Source organism: Protopterus annectens, chromosome 6.part0 (assembly GCF_019279795.1).
Source record: "Protopterus annectens isolate FY-2018-M chromosome 6.part0, PAN1.0, whole genome shotgun sequence".
NCBI lineage: Eukaryota > Metazoa > Chordata > Ceratodontiformes > Protopteridae > Protopterus > Protopterus annectens.
In genome coordinates this window covers 1,371,917,000-1,371,941,412 of record NC_056737.1, presented here as the reverse complement: position 1 = coordinate 1,371,941,412, position 24,413 = coordinate 1,371,917,000, and positions in this window count along the sequence as shown.

Sequence of the window (24,413 nt, the reverse complement as noted above, 5' to 3'; positions counted from 1 at the left end):
CGCAGGGAATATATACTACAGCAGGTTTGCAATGCTGTCTGTCAATGTGGCACACTGGTGTTGCTGGACTGTCCCCATATAGTTGTAATAGCACACAGCTGTTTGTCTGACAGTGACTGTATGACATAGTAGTGGGACTTTGCCTGTAGGGGAAACACCACAGTAGACTGCAGTGATGGGTGTAGAGACATACAGCAGACTCTGTCATGGCACACAGGCACATAACCAGTATTACTACTATCTTGGTGATAGCCACATATGTAGTGTGTAGATAGTCTGTGGAGTATGATGTGTGAGGGAGCAGTGGATAGTGCAGCCCATTTTGGTTGTGCATGGTCTGTACATAGTGGACATCTATGTATCTGGTCCTGTAATGTATTCCCCTGTTGTTGTCTTGCAGGTATGATGTATCAACAGAGACATCCTCCATTTTCATCTTCAGAAAATGATGCTGGGTCAAAGTGTATGTCTGTCGGCTGTTGATAGTGTCAGAAATTAAACTTCATTTTCTGGTGGCTGGTGTGGCTCAGTGGGCTAAGTATATTAGTATGGTTGATGGTGTTCATGGTTCGAAGCTGGCTGTATGTACAATTTTGCATGTGAGGTACTCCTATGGTAGGAGTCCCACAGACTGTTAATATGTCATTATCTGTTACTGCAAGAAAGCTGGACAATGCCAGAGACAATGGAGGGGCAGCGGGCCTGAGCTATGGACGTTACACATGTTCTGAGTAACCTAGAAGTAGCTAGTATAACAGCAGGTTGTAACAAATCATAGTAGCAGCAGGATGTAAAGGCCATCACATAACTGTGTCAGTACTTACATCAATTCAGTGGGCTCTATTTAGTAATATATTACCTGAAAAACACAATTGTCTGAGGAGCAGAGCAGACATATGGGATCAAATGCTGGGCATCCTGCAAAACATGTACAATCAGAGGAAATATGGACAAAGCCATGAACAGGAGTGAGACAAAGGCCCACACATAAGGAGAAGGATTAACTAGTGGCCAGACAAATGTAGAAAGTGCAGAGAATAACAGGTCATGAAATAGCATGGGTTCCCTGGTGTGTATAGAGTTAGTAACTCAAATGTCTGTCATCTGGTCCTAACGTCAATCTATAATAATTTGCCAGAAAATTAAAATGGTATGTAAAATGTACCAGACATATGATGCAAAACCCTGTACAGTCTATTACAATCTGTACACTCCCTAGGTATGAGTCATATATTATGCTCAGCTCTACCTAGCAAACTGCAAATGGCCAGAAATGGGGATACTGGTACCTGTACACACATAGCAGGGGTATTACTAGGTACCCCATTACTACAATACTAGATACAATAACAGCATAAAGCAGGTTCGTTCTGCAGGCCACACAAGCTGTGTAACACAGGGCCACTTTGCATAGCCCACAAGTGCTGTGACTGTAGCCACTACACCAAATGTAATCAGTGGTGCATGCAACTGGTACTGCGAGTTACAGTGTGTAATAGTAGGTAGGTATGAGTTATAATCTCACACCAGCCACCTTGTGTGTGTTTGTAGATATTTCCCATACAGCAGGACAGACATGCCCATCAGGCCTATGTCTATGCAATGGTCAGTCATTTTATGGCCCTGTGACTAGCATCCTCCACAACATTGGCTTCCCTTTCAACCACTGCTGGTTTCATCCACCTTAACAGCACTGGAATACACTCTCAAAACTCTCAAAACAGATAAGCTCTGTGGCACATGTGATAAGTACTTAGTGCTATAGTGTATACTACTAGATAGGTAGGAGTTTTAATTTTAATAAGGGCAACTCTGTGTGTTTGTAAATATATCTCCTTGCAGCAGTGTGCCTGTCTCGCCTATCTGTGTACAATGGTTATGCATTTTAAGGCCTTGTGCCTACCTGTCAACCCCATTGGCCTCCTTTACAAGGCCTGCTGATGTCATCCACCTTAACAGCACTGGCAGACACTCTCAAAGCAGATAAGCTCTGTGGTGGATGTGATAAGTACTTAGTGCTATACTATGTACTACTAGATAGGTAGGAGTTCTAATTAATAAGGGCAACTGTGTGTGTGTAAATATATCCCCTTGCAGCAGTGTGCCTATCTGTGTGTAATGGTTATACATTTTAAGGCCCTGTGAGTAGCTGCTAACCCTAAATAGCCCAGATCTATATAGGCATAAATCCTATCTGCCACCACCTACATTTGTAGGTACACAACATCCAGGTGACATGTATCAAGGGTAGCATGCCTTGTCACAAGTTATGCATGTAGGATTATGCTGCCCACCCCCATTGTCCCTCACTCGCTGTTTTACACATACACACCTAGGTAACCATGCATATATACAGACGTATCTTGCTGATGTCATACCTCCACTTTGCTGCCATGCCATCCTGAGCCCCTGTATTGTCACCAAGTCCCTATAGAGTAGCCACTCAGACTCCTGGAACAGAAACATACAAAGTTCAGAGAGACACCTGTCAGTCTGCAACACTACCGTCAATTAAACATCATGCAACAAAGATACAAACACTTTGATGTGTACTCATGACACATGCCAGTATACAGCACCTATCATGGCATAACACTACCGAGCTACAAAATGTCATGTAATGTACTATAGTCACCCTGTGCATCAGACACATATTTCCTTGTCCCTGCATTGATGGTATGGATGGCAGGGATGTGGCACAAGTATCATCACATGCACAGGGTGTGGTGTGGGGGTGCCAGAGGCCTAGGCTGTGCCAAACAGTTGACATCATGTGTGTGAGTCAGGAAGGGGGGCTGGTCAGCTGAGCCATGGAGAGGTGCTGTGTGTGTCTGTTGGTGACCTGCATGTGACAGTGAGGTTTGAGTATGTGGGCATACACAGTCAAGCCATGTGCTAGCCCTACACATGGGTATGTTGGACAGCTGTGGACCGTACATGGCAGAATGGGCAGTTCACTGCCTCCAGCCATGAACACAGTAACTGGCTCTGCCAGAAGTGGCTCTGGCACCAACATGCCCAGGGTCACATGTGGTACTAGTCACTGATGGTGACTGGTGTCTGCTGGGCCCATATCCCTCACAGGACCACCCATGGCCTGCCATGTTGTGGTGTGGTCAGCACCCTCCCTTCTATAGTGCTGGAGGTACTGTCACTATGGGAGCATGGGTGTGCATGGCCATGTGCACTCTTAGTGGATGTTCTTTCTGACCTACTGCCATGTGTCCAATGCCCTACTCCCACCATATCTTCTAGCACAGACAATGTGTGGTCAAAGACTGACAATGTCTGTCCCCACTGTCTGTCCACTACTTCAATAAAATGATGCATGGTGTCACCAATGTGGTGCAGGGAGTCATGGATGTCAGACAGTGATGCATCCATAATCCTGAGCATCCATCTTATGTTGAATTCAGAATGTGCTTGTGTCTCCATGACAGACAGAAACATGCATTGAGTGACCTGTGATGTAACACCTGTGACAGGTGGTTGATGGGCAGCAGTCCTCCTTCGAGCACCCCTACCAATCTGCCTGTATGGGACCTTGACAGCTGTCTGGCTATGGCTAGTGTCTACACTCACTGATGCTATTAATGCCACACTCTCCTGTTCAATGCCACCACACTCTGACCATCTGAGATCTGTGGCTGAGGGGACTGGGTATGTGTGGGCATACTGACTGTGTGCTGGGACAATGGGGGAGGAAGTGGGATGTCAACCCATGGGACAGATTCAGCCCTAACAACCCCACCTGTGCCTCACTATAGCCACCATCATCAGAGTCTGATGACATACTGACATCAGGTTGTGAGGGGGACATTCGAACCCCCTAGTCATCTGTGAGGAGGAAGACAAAATAAGTACATTACTACCTACACTGTCATATATGGTGAGCCACACAAACATATACAGGTGAGGAGCCACAACTGCATTACACATACCACATCTTATTTCTGATCCCATGCACAACACACAAGCAGACTATAACATACACAGACAAGACAGGCCCTTTATAACATACACTGGAGCTACGTCCGGTTAATGTTGCCAGTTGTATACACCTGTGAGATAGCAATATGTCCATACCTCCCAACTGTACCGAATTACTCATTTTTACCAAGTTTTGAGGTCCAAATAATTGGGTGCACAATTCCCGAGTGGCACCCCTTAATTTATGAATTTCCCGGCTTTTTTATTTTAATTTTTTTCCCGTCTTTTTGAGCCGACGTTATCACATGTGCAATGACGTCAGCTCCATGAAACTGCCTGCTAGCCTGTCAGAATTGAGCTGGCTCAATAAAGTGTGCATTTCCGGCTGCGAGGGAATGGTGGTTCTGGGAATGGAACAAGCCCCAAGGCTATTTATAAAGCTAGTGGTATTTAGTATGCTGTCTGCGAGGGGAATGGTGGTTCCGGGAATGGTTGTGAGGCACAGGAATGGACAGAACTAAGATAGAGGTATTTATGCTGATGGGATAGTTTTAGTTTTTAAGATGACAAGGAAGGGTGTGTGTGTGTGTGTGTGTGTGTGTGTGTGTGTGTGTGTGTGTGTGTGTGTGTGTGTGTGTGTGTGTGTGTGTATGTGTGTATGTGTGTGTGGTGACTATTCCTTTTATTTTCCTCTTCTGCCACTGTAACAAGCTTCCATACAGGTGTGAAAAGGCATGGCTGTTGGTGATATGCTATATCACACAAAAGTTACTTATGCTATATGATGCTTATCTGGGAATGCTTTCTGTAGGGCATAACCCTTGCAGCATATGACCATTATGCCTGCTTCACTGGTATCTTGTGAATGCTTTCATGATTCTCCCATGTAGGCACAAAAAATACAAATTTAAAGGGGAAACTCTACATGTGGGTGGACTAACACCAGTCACTCTGGCAGATCTAAAGTATGACAAATTCATGGCATCACTGTTGTAGGCTCAACCTACATTTGAGCCATGTGCATATACTAATCTGCATGTGTGATAATACATGCCATAGGATCTTCTTTGAAGAAGCTTGGGACATACTATTCTCCCTGTCTGCCCTTTCCAATGTGTTTATACACACTACACTAACCACAGTTGTCATTTTTATTTTCACATTGGCTAGTTATAGACACTCTGGACCTTCTTATCACTGGGTATGCTATATTAGTGGATTAGTGGATTAGTGGTTGTGCTATCCATGTGGCACTATTTCAGTTAACTGTGGGTAGTGAGTTGTTGACAGAACAAATGGACAGAACTCACCCATTTCTTTATTCTTTTATCAGTGGCATGGAATTTCTGTGTACTGTGGTCATTCCCCAGAAAAATAAACAGTAGCAGTTTCACTTAACAGACATCTTAGTAGGCCTCTATAACTGTATGTAGTTTAGTCAACTGCACAACTTACTTTTCATTTGTACTAAGTGTAAATGCGATATAATGGGATTAGAATGCATAGAACAGACTTTTTAGAATATATTGAACAAAAAAGATATATATCAAGATCTTTACACAGCTGTAAATACTGATTCATACAAACTGAAGAAAATATGCAGTAAATGCAGATTGCCATTATTTCATTTACTACTGGCTGAGCTGTTAAACCTCTTACTCAGAGTATTGCACAAAACAAAAGATTATAAGATTTGATCTTAGCCAGAATATAAAAAAATAAACTCTCTCTTTCCCTATTTGCGGATGGTAGTTATTTATTTAATTATCTGATTAATCTGTTGTATGTTTCTTGTTTTGAGTGCAAGGGGCCTATGATTTGAAAACAGCCCAAAGGTAATCTTTATCCACCACCGGTGAGATGCATTTTCTTTGGATATGGTGTGGGTTTCAATGCTGTTTCAATGAATGTGAGTTTCAAGGGCAGACATGTTTTAATGCTAAGTCTATTTTCATTGTGAGACAGTATTATTTTGTTTAGCAGATATCTATTAGTGTTTGTGAATTGTGCTATAAAATGTAAAAATAAAAATCCAAATAATCATTGTAGAAGTAAAGTAGTATGCACATTAGTGTTTATGGTAAATGGGGTGAAATAGCCACGGTACATTGGAATGGCTGCAGGGGGACTCTGGTGCCATATTTTGGTTGTCTGTTCTTCAGTTTGCATTTGAAAGTTGGTATCCCATAATTCCATTGGAGTAGGCAGGGTTACATAATTATGTATGCAAATTTTATGTTAGTCAGCACACAGATTTGTACCTGTTTTTCATGGGCCTTGTCCAGATTTTTGATGTTTCCAGGTTGAGAGGTATGGGTATGTCAGTGTATGTGATAGACCTATCACCTAAAACACAGTGCACCTGTCTTAAGCATACTATTGCCCCCTGTATAGCAGACTGCATAGACCTTCACAAAAATAAGTGCAAATATATTACTGCTCCTGCAAATACACTACTGTGATTACTGATTCAATGCACTTCAGTTAACCCCTGTGAAACTGAACATGCAAGTATTGTACTATTGCTAAGCATATCAGGTGTGTCTGCACCAAAATGGCAGTCCTTAACATTCCTAGGGTAAATATGATCCATAAAAAAACAATATCACACTCACCAGGTACAGGATGTTGGACTCTATGGAAATGTGAGGGAGAGGTATCAGCAATACCAAATGTGGCATTGTTATAGGATAATATGTTAGTATATCAACATGTACAGTAGGTACTGTGATATTGCCTACATTGCTGGCATTCTGAGTATGCGTGCACAAGTGTGTATTACAACCAAACACCCTCCAATGCAGACTGACCTGACATCAGTGTACTAGTATGCAGAGGCTTCTACAATGACTGATACAGTATTACAGTGATGAACACAGGAGGCGTACCCGGACACTCCTCTGCTGTGGATGCTGTGGCACCCACCTCCACGATGTATGGGGTGATGGATGCTTGGGAGCTGTTGGTTGACCCCAGGTTCATCAGGAATTCCTCTGTGGCTGAGAGTGGTTGCTCTGCTGCAGGCCCTCCATTGGTGGCAGCATGGTCCCTGGCCATAGCAGCAGCCCTTTGCAGTGCAGCATTTACTATATCTGTTGCCCGGTGTTGGACCTGCTCGTAGCTTCTATCCTGTAGCCCTACTTGCTTGACTGCTGTGATGAGGTCAGCCCACAATGCTGCACATTGCTCATGATTCTGGCAACTCCTGGACAGCAGAATGTCGTGATGCAGTTTGAGGCCATCTACGATAGCATCATTTTCAACAGCTAAAAAATGGTAGGGTGCCTCCATCTATGCATCCTTTCTGAAAGATAAGAAGAGGGGATCACATCACAGGGCCATATACATTGCTATCCACTTTGTAGAGACCCTGCACATCCAAACTGTGCTGCACTATCCACTGCTACCTCCCACATCATACCCCGCCTTCTATCTACATAGTATATATGTGGCTATCAGCAACATAGTAGCAATACTGGTTATGTCCCTGTGTGCCATGACAGAATGTGCTGTATGTCCCCACTCCCATCAGTGCCGTCTACTGTGGTGTATCCCCTATGGGCAAAGTCCCAGTGCCATGTCATAAAGCCACCATCAGACAAATAGGTGTGTGTTATTACAATGGGGCAGTCCAGCAACATCCATGTGCCACAATGACAGACAGCAATGCAAATGTGTTGTAGGTGTCCTACTTCTCCATTGCACAGATATTTGCAGAATGTGTACATGTGCCTGATATATGTGGTTCTTTTGACAGAAACATGTGGATGTCTGGCAAATGGTTGGACAATAATTGCTGGTTGTTCTCATAATGTGGAGAATTGGCTGTCACATGCTAGAACTCTCAGAAAACAGTTATGCTACAATAATATCTGTTACTGTATTCATACCCTTACTTTGTATGACCAATATGCACACTCTGTTGCTGAGGTTAGGTCTGTGTCCCCCCCACTAATAATGGCTATGACCTGAATTCTTGCTATAAGTGGTTGCCAGGTATTCTAGTTATACCTGTCAAGTGATGAGATATGTTGCCAAAACACTGACCTAGACAGAGTACATCAGGGACAGTCAGGGACACCTGTACAATGTCTGAACTGTTCCTGTGTGACATTCACAGACTGAGAGGAGCTGAATGACAATACATCATGTGATATGATAGCTCTGTCCACTCTTACTTAGTGTCACTATGTCTAACACATAATCTAGTAGCATTTGTACAGGGGCTGACCATTGTAGGAGGGAGTGAGAGGGTCAGAACTATGATTTAAATCACAGCAGACACAGTTGAGAGGCATGCCTGTAGCTGTTGTACAGCAGACTATCACCAACATGTTATTCCCAGAGATGTACTACAGGCCTACTGTTATAATCCCTATTCCCCATAACTGCATCCTCCCATCTGCATCCCATTATATGGAGACTTGTAATACACACTTGGTAGAGTGATGTAATCCTTTTGTGCACAAATCCTCAAGAAAAAATGCTTCCAAAATCACAATCTGTTTTGGTAAAGTAAGTTACAGACCTGTTTTCCATAGGCATCTGCTTGCCTTTTGTAGGTAATGCTGAATAACAGGTGATTGCCTGTGCACCAATCCGTGGCTCAGACTTGCTAATTGCATCCAAAACAGCTGGGTACCACTTTCATTAGCCAATGACATGGCACAACAGTGCAATATTTAAAGCCTTCATGTAGGCCTTGGCCCCTTTCTTAGTCTGTGAAATGGACATTAGTGAGGTGTGGAGACTACAGCATTGCAAAGGGTAGGTGCAAATACTGTCCACTGTTGCAATTTATGAGGTATGTCCACAGTTTTGCATGCTATGTTTAGCCATTGTCAAATGACTTTGTGATTATCTGGCAGTGCAGTGTTAAATATTGTGGGCTGAGGTCAGTAAAGGGGAAGAGACATGTGAGTGTCAGACGTCATACCCATCAGAATATGCATGCTGCTGCAGTAGCTTCTGGCCTATCAGCTTTTAATGTTTGTAGGGGCAGACTGTGACACATGTCCTTGTGACACATGTCCCTGTCACTTGGCATTTTCCCCCACTCCATTATGTATGGCTGTTGTGTGGACCCTTGTTCTAGGGTATTGTGAGTTACATTAGGTCTGTGGCAGGTAGCTTAACATACAGCTGCATATGTTGCAGTCTGCTGCTTTTTACCTAGGACTCATAGTGGGGAGTGTGAACACTTTGGAGGACAGCAAGCTGCATGTGTCACTGAGGGAGTAGTGTCAGCTCTGTCATTACAGCAGAGCCAGGGTGAGGGTACCCATAACAGTCCAGTCGAGACATGTGGTTAAGGCACATCTGTTATGTAACAGTGCCAATCAGAGAAGAATAGGTGAGAAACTATGGAGTGTTAACACTGGCCAATACAGGGCATGCCACCTTGCTCATGTGTTCAATATGCATGTACATGCAGACAGTGCACCTCCACCATGTTCACAAATGGACACCTGCAAACATGTGCTGCACGCACCCCACACTTACTGTCCACTGTATAACGCATGCTGACACAACTACACACATCAGCCAAGTGGCACATGGACAAACAAAATACAATTGGAATAAACACTGGTGAAAACAATACAACATTGCTAATTACAGCTTTAATGCATCATGCCTGCTCAGCCAGCTACACCTTCAAGGATATCATTACACTTTACTGCTGACAACATGCTACACATCCAACCATTGCTATACTTTATTAAAGTCACTGTGTGCATCAGCACCATGTTAGCCTGTTCCTGCATCAATGTTACAGATGACAGGAGGTGGCACATGTTTCATCATATGCACAGGGTGTGTTGTTGGTTTGCCAGAGGCCTACACTGAGCCATACAATCGACATGTGTGTGTGAGTGTGTGAGGACCATGAGTACTGTTATGGGCCAATGTTGATGTCATGTGTGCGGGTATGTGTTTGCCCTAGGTTTCTGGTTAATGTGTGTGTGTCTGTATGCACGCAGTTCCAACATGTGGCTGCCATATATGGGGATTTGTGAGACAGCTACAGATTGTACCTGGCAGGCTTTACAGATCACCATCTTTGGCTATGGATATGGGACCTGTGCCTTGCAGGGGTGCTACAGACAGTATCAGGTACTAATCCAGATTGGGTACTATCCGAAGAGGTTGACAAATGTCCACTGGATCCAGGTCCCTGCTGGGACTGGCCAGAGCCATGTGCACATGGTCTGCTAGGACAGTCTATGGACAGCCCCCCCAACATTGCTGGGGCTAGTACTGGCACTACGGGAGCGGCTGTGACTTGCTGGATGTCCACGGTGATGATTCTGGCATACGTCCACGTTGACGTCTCAACTGTCCCGCACTGTCCTGACACATGGACATGACATTGTGGAGGACATCCAATGTCTCACCCCAATGTCTATCAATGACCTCAGGGTAGTTACTTATGGCACCTGCTAGGTCACAGATACTGTCATTTACAGAGGTGTAATGAGCCCTCTGTGCCCTTAGCCCCTGTCTGGTGTACTGCATCATTCGTGTCTGTGCCTCCATGACAGCCTGGAACATGCGTATGGTAGAAAGAGGTGTGGCATGTCTGCTAGGGGCATGATGACCAGCAGTGCTCTGATGAGAATCAATGGACATCTGCCTATGTGGTACCATTCCAGACATCTGGCTATGGCTGCTGTGTCCTGATACATGTGCCATAGATACCACAATGTCCTGGCCAGTGCCAACTGTACACTGTCCCTCAGCTAAGGGCAATGGTGATGATGGATGTACAGGCAGTATGACTGTGTGCATGGATGGGGTGGAGATTTGTGTACTGTCAATTGGTGGCTCAACAACAGACCCTGACAAACCTGCCTGTGCCTCAACACACTTATCCTCATGATCATTGTCTGTTTCAGTGACATCAGGTTCCCTGCTGTACTGAACCAGCCACACCTCACCACCTTTGAGAGGAAAACAGGAAACACACTTTAAGACCTGAACATGACTTCAGACTACATGCACACATGCACACATGTGCACATGCGCACATGTACACATGCTCACATGCACCCATGCACACATGTGCACATGCACATGAGCACATGCGCACATTCACACATGCACACGTGCACATGTACACATGCACACATGCACACACACAAAACTACACTCCTCCCAAAAGCAGACACACACCAGCAATCACAGAACATACACAATAGCAGGTGATGGTGGGGTACAGTATCACAAGCAAAACAGTCATATCACACATGTCAGCATGCAGGACATGTGTTGCTCAACAGCATGCAGTGCAAGTGTAGTCAATACTTGTTACTAACAGTATACATGGCTTTGATGCATGTGTTTTGTTATTAGGTGATGGCCCTCCCCCTGGAACAGAATGCATACATGGACACAACATTGCTGTGCAGGTATTCATAACCATGTGATGTACTGTGCACCATAACTCACAGGTGTACATACCATTGCTGGATGTGTATCTGTGTGTCAGATAGGTATCCAATGCTGATTACAGCCTCTGTGTATTTAGCAAATAATTGTGGACACATTTTTAGCACATGCATGATGAATATTCACACATCATCAGTGGTGCATGGATAATTGATGGAATACCATTCGGCCACATACCCAATGTACGGTACTTATGGTGAGTGTAGATCATATTGTGGACATGCCAGTCTCATCCATGACATGGCATGCTAAAACACAACTGCATATTTAAAAACTACACATACGCAATATGCATCATATGACCTAGCCACTCAATAGCATCACAAGACATATAAGTGTCAGTTGTGCAAATGGTGATTGGTATGCATACTGTTTAGAGGTGCATCTGTGTGCACACTCGCATCATTATGGCGCGTAGCAATGACAGCTATGTGTAGTACTGTGGTTACAATAACTGGATGGGGTATAGTACCATAGGCCATCATCATGAAGCATCGGGTGGTCACTCAAGGCTACAAATGTTTCACAAACCAACACTAATCATGCTGTGCCGGAACTGTACTACCTTGGCTAAACTCACCATTTCACAACCAGTTGTTACGTGAGTTTGTAAGGAGGCCAATATGGAGCATTCCCTGACATGAATGTGTAGTGTGTTGCAGAGTGTTTAAATGCCCCAGGATATGCCTCTATCCCTCAAGTATATTATGTGTAATGTGTGGATGAGATTTTGGATACTGGAGTGTGTCTTTACAGAGGGTTTGGGAATCCTTTATGTGTAGCATATTAAAATGCTCTGTGTATGACATAGATGTGTATGTTATGTGCATGTTGAGTATCAACTGTGCCTATCCAGTGGTCACTACAGTCTAGCCACATTTGTTTGAGATGGTCTGGGTATTGCATGTGTTTGAGGCAGCTAATCACATCAGTGAGATGTGCGTGATCTTACACCAAACATGCACAGCATGCGATATGGGTAGGTGTGTTACATGTGTACATGGCCTACACCTTAACTATGACATGCACTTTTTATTTACAATAATAAATGTAGAACACACTCACCAGCATCTGTCCGCTGCCTTGATGTCACCCAAGAGGTACCTACATAGAGATGAGACAGTTTGTCAGTGGCCACAACTGTAGCATTGCTACTGTGTTTGCAATCTTACAGTACAACAACAGTTTATATTCACAGGGCTACAGATTATGTTCCAAATGATCAGTATTGTACAACAACAGACTCCACATCTTTGGATGACATACTCCACATCTCACATATGCATGATCTACCAATACAGATAACAGTAGTCTACAAATATGCCATGTTACCTGCATGCTCCATGTGTGCTTGCTGGGTGGCTCCAACCTCCATCATGGTGTATGTCTGCTGCTGTTGTTGTTGGACAGGTGCAACCAGGCTCATGAGCAACTCCTCAAGTCTGGTGAGGGGGGATGGATATTAACATCACCCCCTGTTGCAAGCTGTTGTCTACTCACATCAGCGGCATGCTGATGGACATGTTTGAGAAGATCACTGCAGTGGTGGCGTACCTGCTCATATGTGCGGTTATGCAGGCCTACCTCATTGACCCTGCAGACAAGATCTTGCCACATTGCAGTACGCTCCTGCTGGTCCTGGCTGGTTTGTGAAAACATGAGATGGTAGTGCTGAATCATACTGCTAGTAATGATATCATCTTCAGCACTACTGTAACTTGGGTTCCTGTGGTGGGCCATGATCCCTGGAAGACATAAATACAAAAATAGGTCTGAGCAAGTCCTATGGCCCATTTAACATTATACAGTACAGATATCACTGAACTGCCATATATAGCAACCTATAAGCTAACCGAGAGTGAAACATTGTAACTGCCACTTATCACTGCTCACCCCACAACTGCTTGAAAGTGCATTGCTCACTCTCTATCTAATGAACCATGTTCTGCACAGCAACAAAATAAAATCACTATATAAGACTATAAAAGAGTACCTGGCACACTGTATGCAACACGATGCACAAACTAGCCACAGCAAATATACATCAAGCTGATGTGTAAAGAAATATATCATCCATCACAATCAGTGTAAGATCCAGTAAATGTATTACTATTATACCACACAACTTGTTAATGCCAAACCGTGGCCAAAATATGTGCACAATTGGGAATATAGGTCACATACTGCTGTAGTACGCTATGAATGTTGCTAGATACGCAGTTATATGTATTACCACACATATGTCAAAGGACATGTTACAGACATACCCATACACACATATCAGACATAATTACAGGACACAAAGGTATGACAACCCAGATAAGGTTTCAGTGTGTACTATACAGTACTGTGTGTTAGTACTTACACAACCTTAATCTTGAGAAATGTAATCTGTGATGAATACAGGGACCACACAAAACAGTGGATGCAAGCAATGTGGACATACACCACACTTTGCTGTACAGGCCCAGAGCTTCAATTAATGCTACAGTACACACAGGATTTGCATTCAACATCAGTACCAATCAATAATCATAGATGCAGTGCTTTAGCCTCCAATGACACACCCTAGTTAAAACCAAGGGACTTAATCACACTGTATGCAATAGCACTTGTTCTGCCTAGCAACAGAATACACAGCTTTTGCTAGGATCAAAGCAAGGACCCACAATACCATAACATAAACAGTTTCCCACTAAGCTATCCCACAGATACATATCTTTGACGTATTCACAAACATATTGACCATCACAGTCAGTCAACAGTACAGAGAATCTATTGCAACAAGTAGATGTAGGTGTGTATGAGTATATATATATATATATATATATATATATATATATATATATATATATATATATATGTATGTATATATATATATATATATATATATATATATATATATATATATACATATATATATATATATATATATATATATATATATATATGTATATATACATATACACATCCATTTGTCTATATATATATATATATATATATATATATATATATATATATATATATATATATATATAGACACATATAAATGTCACCTTTCATAGTGAGAATATCAATTATACAAAGGATGTAAGGTGTACAGTAATGTAATAAAATCTCACAGTCTTGGGATAAATGCATTGAAGATGTTCACAGCCCAGGTAGCTTTAGGTCTTACTGGCTTCAACAATGCAAACTGAACAAACCACCCACAGTGTTTAACCACCACATGTCATATACCAGCACTGTATGCTGTCTTGTTTGTCAGACCCTAAAACCTACATACAAATATGCGCATACTAACCTTCACCAACATATATATCTCCCCCCTTCACAAACAGTTGCAATATATCCCCTACTCTATGCACATATACAGATGTGAATATATATGACATGTATATATTTCTCCGTATGTGTGTGGCATACACACACATGGTCCACACTGTTGTAAGTCCCTGGACCTCACAACTGAACTGTTGTGCCTTGCTGCAACACAAACAGGTGTTACATATGAACACAGACTAACATTAGGGGGGTATATATGGCAACAGATGCTAGATAAGCATACTAGACTGCTACAGCAGTTGCCAGTGCTAAGCCTACACTTTAATATCACTATCATGCATGTGTTGTTCTGTTACACCCATGTTCATATAATGTCAGTGCTAATTCCCCCAACAGTCATTGGCTACACTACTGTACAGAACACAGATAACATGGATCAGATCTTTGACATTTAATGCTGAGCTACATTTCACAGGTATGAACCACTGGCCACAGGTACACACAGTATTGTCCATAGCAGTAGTTAAGCAGATCATCTGTGCATAAAGAAGTACTGCTGCCACATATGAATGTTTCACATTATGTAGACTATTCTTCAATAACATCTACTACATGCCAGTAAATACATATGTGTCACATACCTTTCCTTTGTATAATTTGGTAATATTTCTTTTTCCTTTTCTCTCTCTCTGTCTCTCTCTCTCTGTCAGTCTCTGCAATAGAGTGATTGAGTTTGTTGGCAGATATTGCAGCCTGCTTTTGTAGGAATTTGCACATGAGCATGTGATGGCCTCTGCACCAATTAGTGGCCACCATTTGCTAATTGCATGCAGCCTGCTGTGTAGTAATTGCAGTAATCACTGTCATAGCAACCCAGTACTATAAATTGCTGACTCATGTAGGCATGGGCCTTTCAGCTTTCCAAGATGGAGATCATCCTTGTTTGGTGGGGACATCATTGTTTAAGACAGAAGGTTGGTATAGTTCTTATATCAGAAGCCAGGGGTGTAGCCAGAGATTTACATTTTGTACTCAGACCTAATGTTGCTGCTTCCAGTACCCATTTGTCAGTGTAGAAATGTACTCACCCCTCAAAATGCTACCCCAAGATACATGGAAAGATGTACTTTCTTTTCAACTGTTACAATTAACTGCCATACAAAGCTAGTTATAGAGATGTATTCCTTTGGCAGAAGAATTGTTTGTGAACTGCTATACTGTGAATATTCATTTACTCAGTTCTAAACAGTTTGTGCTTTTTTAGTGTTGACATTAGCAAGAGCTGCTCAGAAAAACTGAACACATTTCAGTACAGTGAGTATGCTTACCTACATCCTTGGTGAACCCTGCACACACACAGCTATATTTTACATTTGAGTAGGGTTGCAGAAGTACAGAGAGCTTAAGTAGTATTGCGTGGATTTTATCTTGCTGGACTTACAGGGTTGCTGTGTACATGTTAGTTTATCAAGGCAAGTAGTCTGTCTGTGTAACTCCCAACTGTGGAGCTATCCACATGATAGCCAGAGAATAGCCTGTTATTGTTTGTTTGTGCACCACACATGTCTTTTCAGCAATAGAGCAATGGCATTCTTACAGTTGGTTGCTACCAATACATGGCTACTTCCATTTGTATTTCAGTGTTGTATTCCTACATAAGGGTATGCTTCCAAACCTCCTTCCAAAGCTATTTGCACAGTGTGTAACAGCAGAAAGGCTAATATGCCTCTGTGTTTCTGCCTCTGCCAGACCTCTCAACCAATCAGGTACATATTTGAACAGACTCAGGGAAAAGTCAAGAAAAAGTCGGGGACAATCAGGGATACCTTTAAAATATTAGTGCCATTAAGTTGAAACATTGAGAGAATCAGAGCATATGAATTAATACACCTTTTCTGAAGTAAAATAAGTGTCTAACTCTTAATTATGGTCATTATTCATTAAGTGTAATTCACCACCTTTCTGCCCAAAGTCAGTAGTTTTAGGAGGGATTCAGAGGGACAGAGCTAAAATTGGTGTCAAAATCAGGGACATCCCTGAAAATTAGGGACAGTTGAGAGGTATGGCCTCTGCCCTAAACAAATATGCCAGTGTTTGTCCTATTGTGATGCTGTGTGGGGTTGTAAAGTGATGGTGTAACATTATTTCCTGCTAGAATGGCTGCTTCTCTTATCACAGTCATGTAATGTAATCCCACAACAACTGTTGGTTAACATCCACAGAACAAGTTGTATGGTATGGTATTCCTAATTTTCCTTTACATTCACTCATTCTGATGCATGATATAATTATTTAAGCACCAACTTGATGTATATCTACCGTGGCTTAGTGGTACTTCATATTGTGTAGTGTGTGCAAGGTCTGGGTTTTGAGACTTAAAGAGGTGTTTTATTTTGTTCCTGAGCAGAACAAGGGCCCTCACATACAGAGTGACTAAGGCACTTTTAAGCAGTTGTAAGCGTGTTTGCGTGGGTTTGATCATTGCTGTGCATTACTTAGCCAAGCACAAACAAGCGCAAACCCGCACAAACCCACTAACTACTGCTTAATAGTCCTTACTCCTGCTCACCTCCATGCTAATTCCTTTGAAAGAAAAGAAAAATGGGGAGATAGGAAAGTGGTGAAAAAAGGGCACAAAGAGGGAAAGACAGTATGGAAAATAGCTCAGGATGTGCAGGATGGGTGTAGGGAAGGTCCGTAGTTGCCCATTTCCTCAACAGCAACAGCTGTGCATATGCAATTAATTTGGAGGTAGATATGAACCCTTCAACCCCTGAGAGAGGGGTGAGGACAACAAAGTATGTTGTAATGCCAATTAAATAACATTTCATGTGAACAGTGGACATGTGTGCAAAATGGGCAGCTATGTATGGGGCGTAATTTTTTTTTTTGGGAGCAGATTGCCCTTTTTTTTTTCAGGTGAGAGTGGAATGTGGGGTAGGGGAAGTAGGTATATTTGGGGAGGTAGGTTAGGGAGGTAAACAGACAAGACAAACAAGATGCATACAGGGGCGGTATATGACACATGTTGTGGGTGAACACCTTTGATGGGGAGGAATGTTTGGAAATCGCAAGCCCATGAGCCCTCAGATGGAAACAGTAGGACTGAGGTCCCCACCAATGGGCAGTCACCACTGTACCTTCATGGCCCAGAGGGTGGCTGTGCTGGGGCTGTGTAGGAGGGGCCAGCTGATCCGGGAGTTGTGCCACTCGAGCCTCAAGCTGTAATAAAGGTTCTGCAACAGAACATTCAATCTCTCTACGCACCACAGCCCGGACCATTTGAAGGGTGATAGGTGCCTCTCCGTCCATGTTTGCACGGGGGACTGAGCCCCATCCCCTGCAGCAATTCCACCCGAAGGTGGCACAGGTCAACGGAGGAGGAGGTCCCTGGCTGGGCACCAGATCTGCTGGTGCCAGGTGCCATGGTCAGCTGAGGTGGGACGGGTGGGTCCGCTGGGACTGGCCTTCCCATCCAAACTATGTTTTGGAGAGTTTAATAAAGATATGGGTTAGTAACCTTCAACAGCATTCCCAATTACTTATAACAGCATGCAGAAGTATTCCCATTAAACCAACACACCAGATTTTCAACAGTTGAAAAGCAAGCATAACACATGCATATATAGAACAATAGTGGACATTACAGCAGTATGCAGGTTGAATTGATGGCAACAGGCCACCAATATTGTGGTATTTTAACAGGGCACATACATAGAAATAAATGCAAATATTTATAAACCAATAGGACATATGTCCCAACAAATGTTTTGAGATCAGACATACCGATTGAGGTCTAGAATTGCATTTTTATCCACATACAGTAGGGTGGGAAAAGATAGCTCAATTAACAACTTATATATCCTTCTAGTTTTCACTACATTCCTATTAATTACAGTTATATATCCCTTACATGTATTATTACACTACGCAATGTCCTTATATTGTGCAATTGGATTTTGTTAGATCATTATATACATGAGCTGTAGCTTACATACAAACTGTCCAAGATGCAGATGTTACTGTAACATATTTTGAGAGTTGCTCACACACACTACTGCTAAGATGGTACACTGACAGATCTACTTTCATATAATTATCTAGATATGTTCAGGTGAAAGTATCAGTTATATGTTAACAGCTCCCTGCATTTCTGGCAGCACGCTGACATTTCTGGGGAACACAATACCAAGCTACTCATGTGCCAGATTAAGCTGTACATGCTGGGCATGAACCAACAGTTGAGGGCTGTAAATATGCATAAAAGCTACTGGCACTCCCTTCATCCACATTATATGGGCCTACCCAAGTGTGGGTTGACACTGCTTAATACAACAGTACTATTTATAGAATGCAACAGTACAACAACATATCAAAGAAAATGACACAGACGCACTACAGGAATTATACATTTATTAAAGGGGTATTACACCTTTTTTTATTGGGTTAAATGACTTTTTGAAGGCTCGCTCATTTATTTTATATAACAGTACATGCAGAATACTTATTAACCTGCCTCATGACACAGCCTTTGCAGCCTATCTTCATGGGCTTGCAGTTCATAGCCTGGTCACCTGCAGCTGTGAAGTAAATGCAGTGATATTGAGACATACCTATCCATAGTATAGATAAGCATGGCAATTCTTAACTACTTAATACAATGGCTACTTACTCAGTACTGGGGCATTAGGCATCGTACGGGATTCCTGGATCCACTGGTCCAGTTCATCCCCCCTACGTCGCTTCAGGTCAGGATGATGGTGCCTGACCTGTTCACCAGTCCAAGGAACACCAGTGGCACTGGTGAGATCATGGGCAAGACGGTTCCCGGCCTCCGTTTTATATTGGGTATCCTGGTACTGGCCCCACAGGAGTCTTTCCTCGTGTTTGTGGACGAGGAGACAAACCATAATTTTGGTCTCCTGGATGCCCCAGTGTTGTGCTCTAAATCGAGTGCCTTCACCAACACCACCCATGCTGACTGCAGAAGGAATCTACAACCAGTTATAGCAAGTATTCCCACCTGTGGAGCTTAAATATGCCTCATTTCCCACACTTATTTGTGATTGGCCAGTTCTGGAAAAACTCAGGTGTTGGCACGCCTGCTTAGCTGATGTTGGCAATGTTTAAAATTCCTTTGATAGATATGTGTCTTTTGAAGGTGCATGTTTGTGAAATGCTGTCATGGCTTAGTGGTTAAGTACTGTGACTATAGTGCACAGTATCCTGAGTTTGAGCCCTGTCACTGCTTTTTATTTTCCTGCTGGGCAGACCTGACTGGTTAAGGAACAGTAAAGCAGGTGTGAGCGTGTTTACCCGACTTTGCTCAACTTTGCCCGATGTTGCTCGACGTTGCGCTGGTTAGCGCAGTGCGCAGCTATGCACAAATACGTTGCGGTTGCTATGGTTAGCACGGTGCTCAGCTACACGTAATTGTATTCAAATATGCTCAATAATGGTAAAATGTGCTTAGTAGTGCTTTATATTGCTTAAAATAGGGTACTCATGCCTCAGAATGCATAACCATTTCACCTTCATATATATATATATATATATATATATATATATATATATATATATATATATATATAAAATTCGTTCACTACTACATTTAATATTTCAATGCTTTTTACAAAACGTATACAGAAAAAATGTCAGGAAATATTTCTGTATACAGATTTCCCACAGAAAATGGAATGTGCAGTAGTGGGACTCGAACCGGGAATGCCTCTTCTTTGTGCAAAGGCTGTAACTGCTACGCTACTGCTATGTTGCTTAATTTGCATATATTTTTCTTATTATCCTCTTCTGGTGTCTAAGCTTCTAACTGTAGCTAAGCAATGGGCAAACCCGCGCAACTACGAGCAGCTATATCAGAAGAAAAAAAAATCATTATTTTTATTTTTAATTTTGTAAGTTGTTTAACATATGGGAAAGTGTAGTGTTACATTGTACATATGTGAGCGGACTCGCTCATGTAACTGGAAATTGTGGCATTTCTTCATTGCAGGGGCGTGGATTTTTGGACTGCTTGGCAGTCCGACATGCCCCCTACACTCGTCCATGCTCCATGTAAGCTTTAGAGTTGAGGCAACACGCCCTCATTAATATGCATGGCACGCTGCCATCATACTCTTACACTGGTGCTTCTGTGTAAGACTAATCTAGTCTTACATGGAAGATTAGTAAATCCGGGGGCAAATCTTCAAACACCAATTTGGATAAACTAACATACTGATGCTTAACAATTTTATATTTAGTAGAAAAATATGCCCATTAGAATAATGTAAATAAGAATCACTGCATGTTGGTATTCTGCAAGTATTTGATTTAAACCAGTATTCATTTTGTTTTTGTAAATGTGAACATCCAAATAACTAATTTCAATATCTGAAAACTAAGTGAAACTTAAAAAAATAGTGCTATTTTCCAAGCACTCAAAAGAATCCTTTGAATCTTCAAGTGCCCCCTTCCCAAAGATGAACAAATCATCCAGGTAGCTTAAATGAAGATGTACATGTTTAAATGCCTGTAAAGGAAATGCATGTTCTTTCTCCAACTTACAAAGAATTAAATTAGTGAACATGGATGCTGCAGCTGTACACATAACTACACCTGAATTCTGTTTGTAAAATTCCCCTTCAAAAATAAAATAATTGTTTAATATTATATCCATAAATTCATGAATCGTGTCAATTTTCCCAGGGGAAATGAACTTTGTTTCAATTAGAATGTCTCTAAACCAAGCACTACCTAATGTGTGTAGGATAACAATCATCAAAATCAAATCAAGTGCAAAAGGTATATTCCATAATAAATCCAAAAAGTGCAGCACTACCTAATGTGTGTAGGATAACAATCATCAAAATCAAATCAAGTGCAAAAGGTATATTCCATAATAAATCCAAAAAGTGCAGCACTACCTAATGTGTGTAGGATGACAATCATCAAAATCAAATCAAGTGCAAAAGGTATATTCCATAATAAATCCAAAAAGTGCCCCAAGTCTTTCAGTACCTGTGGGGAAAAACAATTATCTCCTTGAGCTTATGATCAACAAAGTCTGCTAAAGGTTCAGTTTTATTCCTGGCAGTGGTCTAAATTGGGGGAGCTATCCTCATTTTTATGGATTTTGGATATTCCAGAAAGGTGTGGAGCAATATCTTTCTTCGCATTCAAAAAAAGTAAACAAACAAGAAGTAATGTTCTGTTCAAGAAATAATTCATTAAGATACAATTTTATCCTGCTGTTAGCTGAAAAACCTCATTCCTTGAAACTGTAGTATAAAATCTATCATTGTACTAGGTCTTATATTTTGAGTTTTACATATGTGAGTCCATAATCACCACCACTTCCACTCTTATCAGGTTTCATGATATGTACAGTTGCATCAGAATTCAAATCATTCAAAAGTTTCCATTCATCCTATCAAGTATGTCCTAATTGTCAAAATTATATTGAGTTATCATCTGCCTGTATCTGCACCTTCTTCTCCAGTGAGTACTGCTGGACAGAACTGGTTTTGATGTGGCCATGACAAACAGCTCACATTGAGAAATAGCAAGGCTAGCAGTAAGTCACAGCATTATTGTAGATTTCAAAGTCAATGGAAGAAAAGCGATTCTACCTTTTATATCAAATCTGCAGATGGTGAGGAAAAGCATAAAAAAATGACTGTGAATTGCAAGTAGGTAGGAGAGGGCTTCATTACCATTCCCTGTTTTATATAATTTCTCATTTACATCTCATTATGACTTCATTTGCTTACGCTCTTTCATGATCATTGCATGTTAGTGTGAATGACCTCTATGAATCTCGACTTTGCTGTTCTGATTTGCAGCCTGCATGGATAGCTTTAATGCTTTCATGTAAAGACTATGAATACCACCTAAAATGCTAGAAGAGCATTCAGAAACATTGTATAAGGCAATCTAAAGAGATTAGGGTTATAAATTATTCAGTTAGACTGCCACATCCCTAGCTATATTTATTTTGCTAGAGACCTTACAGGGATGGCCTTCTAACTGTACTTAAACCAGACATTAATGAAGGTCATGGAGCCTGTTTGTGTTTAACATATTAATACCTGAAACTGTTCCACATCGTGAACCTGCACTCACTGATTAAAAGGCTAAGTCCAACACACTGTGCCTTCTATAATTCACTGTTCTGAGCACTCAAAGTGAGCCCTCTACCTGATATACCTTCTGTGTATGAAGTACAGTGCAGTATCCCTTTCCTCTTACAAATCACATTTGTTATATTCACATAAATCTTTTAATTTCCCATAACATTTCTTATCATGACACTGGACATTTTCTATAACACCTCTCCTCTCTTTCCTTCTGATTAATTCAAGCTGAGGATATCTAACCAAGCCTTGACCCTTCAGATTCTACTCTCTCTTTCTCTCTCTGTTCTCTAAGCCAGAATCTACTATACCACTTCCTGTAAATACCTAAAACAGTTAATATCTGCTGTTGAAGCATAAACAATAGAACTGAATCATTTGTAGAACAGATAAATATTTACACACTATACATGGGCTTTATAGTAGAAATATAGTTAAAAGGAGACTTTGTCTGTCCTTACCTAAATGGCCTTCTTCTTCTTATAGAATTGACTGTGCTGGCCCTGTTGTCAGAAGGAGATATAATATTGATTAAGTACAATCCATATCTGCAGGCCAGTCAGAAAAATAATAAGGCCTTATATCTACTGGATAATCATGGAAGTCACTCAAGGGTGAAGTATTAATCCTTACAAAGCATCTGAATATCGTATACTCTCTTCTCACCTTCTCTCTTCAGCTTCTTACTACATATTTTATTCTTCTGGTCCTCAGAAATATACTTTATTCTTCTTAGTGATCTAAATGTAAGATAAGTAGGAGAAATCAGAATGGACTTCATCATATTTCTTTCTTTTTATAGTATAACTCTAGTTATTATTCATCCAACATCTCCTAACATATTTGTCAATAATTCCTACCTCTTGGTTTCCTCTTAACCAAGGACCCAGACAGTTGCATGAAAACTCCTGCACTTTCAAACTCATTCACTGACCACTGTCTCTCGATTTCATAACAAACCTTCAAAACATCCAAAATCCCTCCAATAATAAACTACCAAATCTTCCCCAGCAATGAACATTTGCCTCACCAAGAAAACTCATTTATGATAACTGGTTCTCACTTTTGTTGTTTAACTCACCCAACTGAAGTCCTACTAGTATAACATTGAGCTTCCTATTCAAAACTGACAATGCTCATACCAAAACAAAGAAGTAATCACTGTCCTTGATATCATATGAGAAAAAGAGTCAAACTATGTCATCTATTCAAAACAATAAGACAAGAAACCCCAGACTGCATTTGGTATAGCCCAATTAAACTATTACAAAGCTTCATCAGAACTCTGTAATAGGAGACCATCCAAAGGGTAAAAAGGTTATTCAAACAATTTAAAAACAAGCCTAATGTCCATAATATTAGAATGACTGTAAAATATCCTGAATTACTTCCCAACCAAAGGATAAAAAGGTCAGACAGACAAACCATTTTGCAAAAAACTACAAGAAAGACCCATCAAATCTAGTCCTCACTTCATAATACATTAAACCTTCTGTAATGGAGGCTCATGGGAAACATCCATGCTTCAGCTAGATGGCTTCTGAATACCAATAACCTTTTTCTTTTACTGTTATAAGTGTTTACTTGTATATTTAGACTAATAAAGCCAACCCCCTC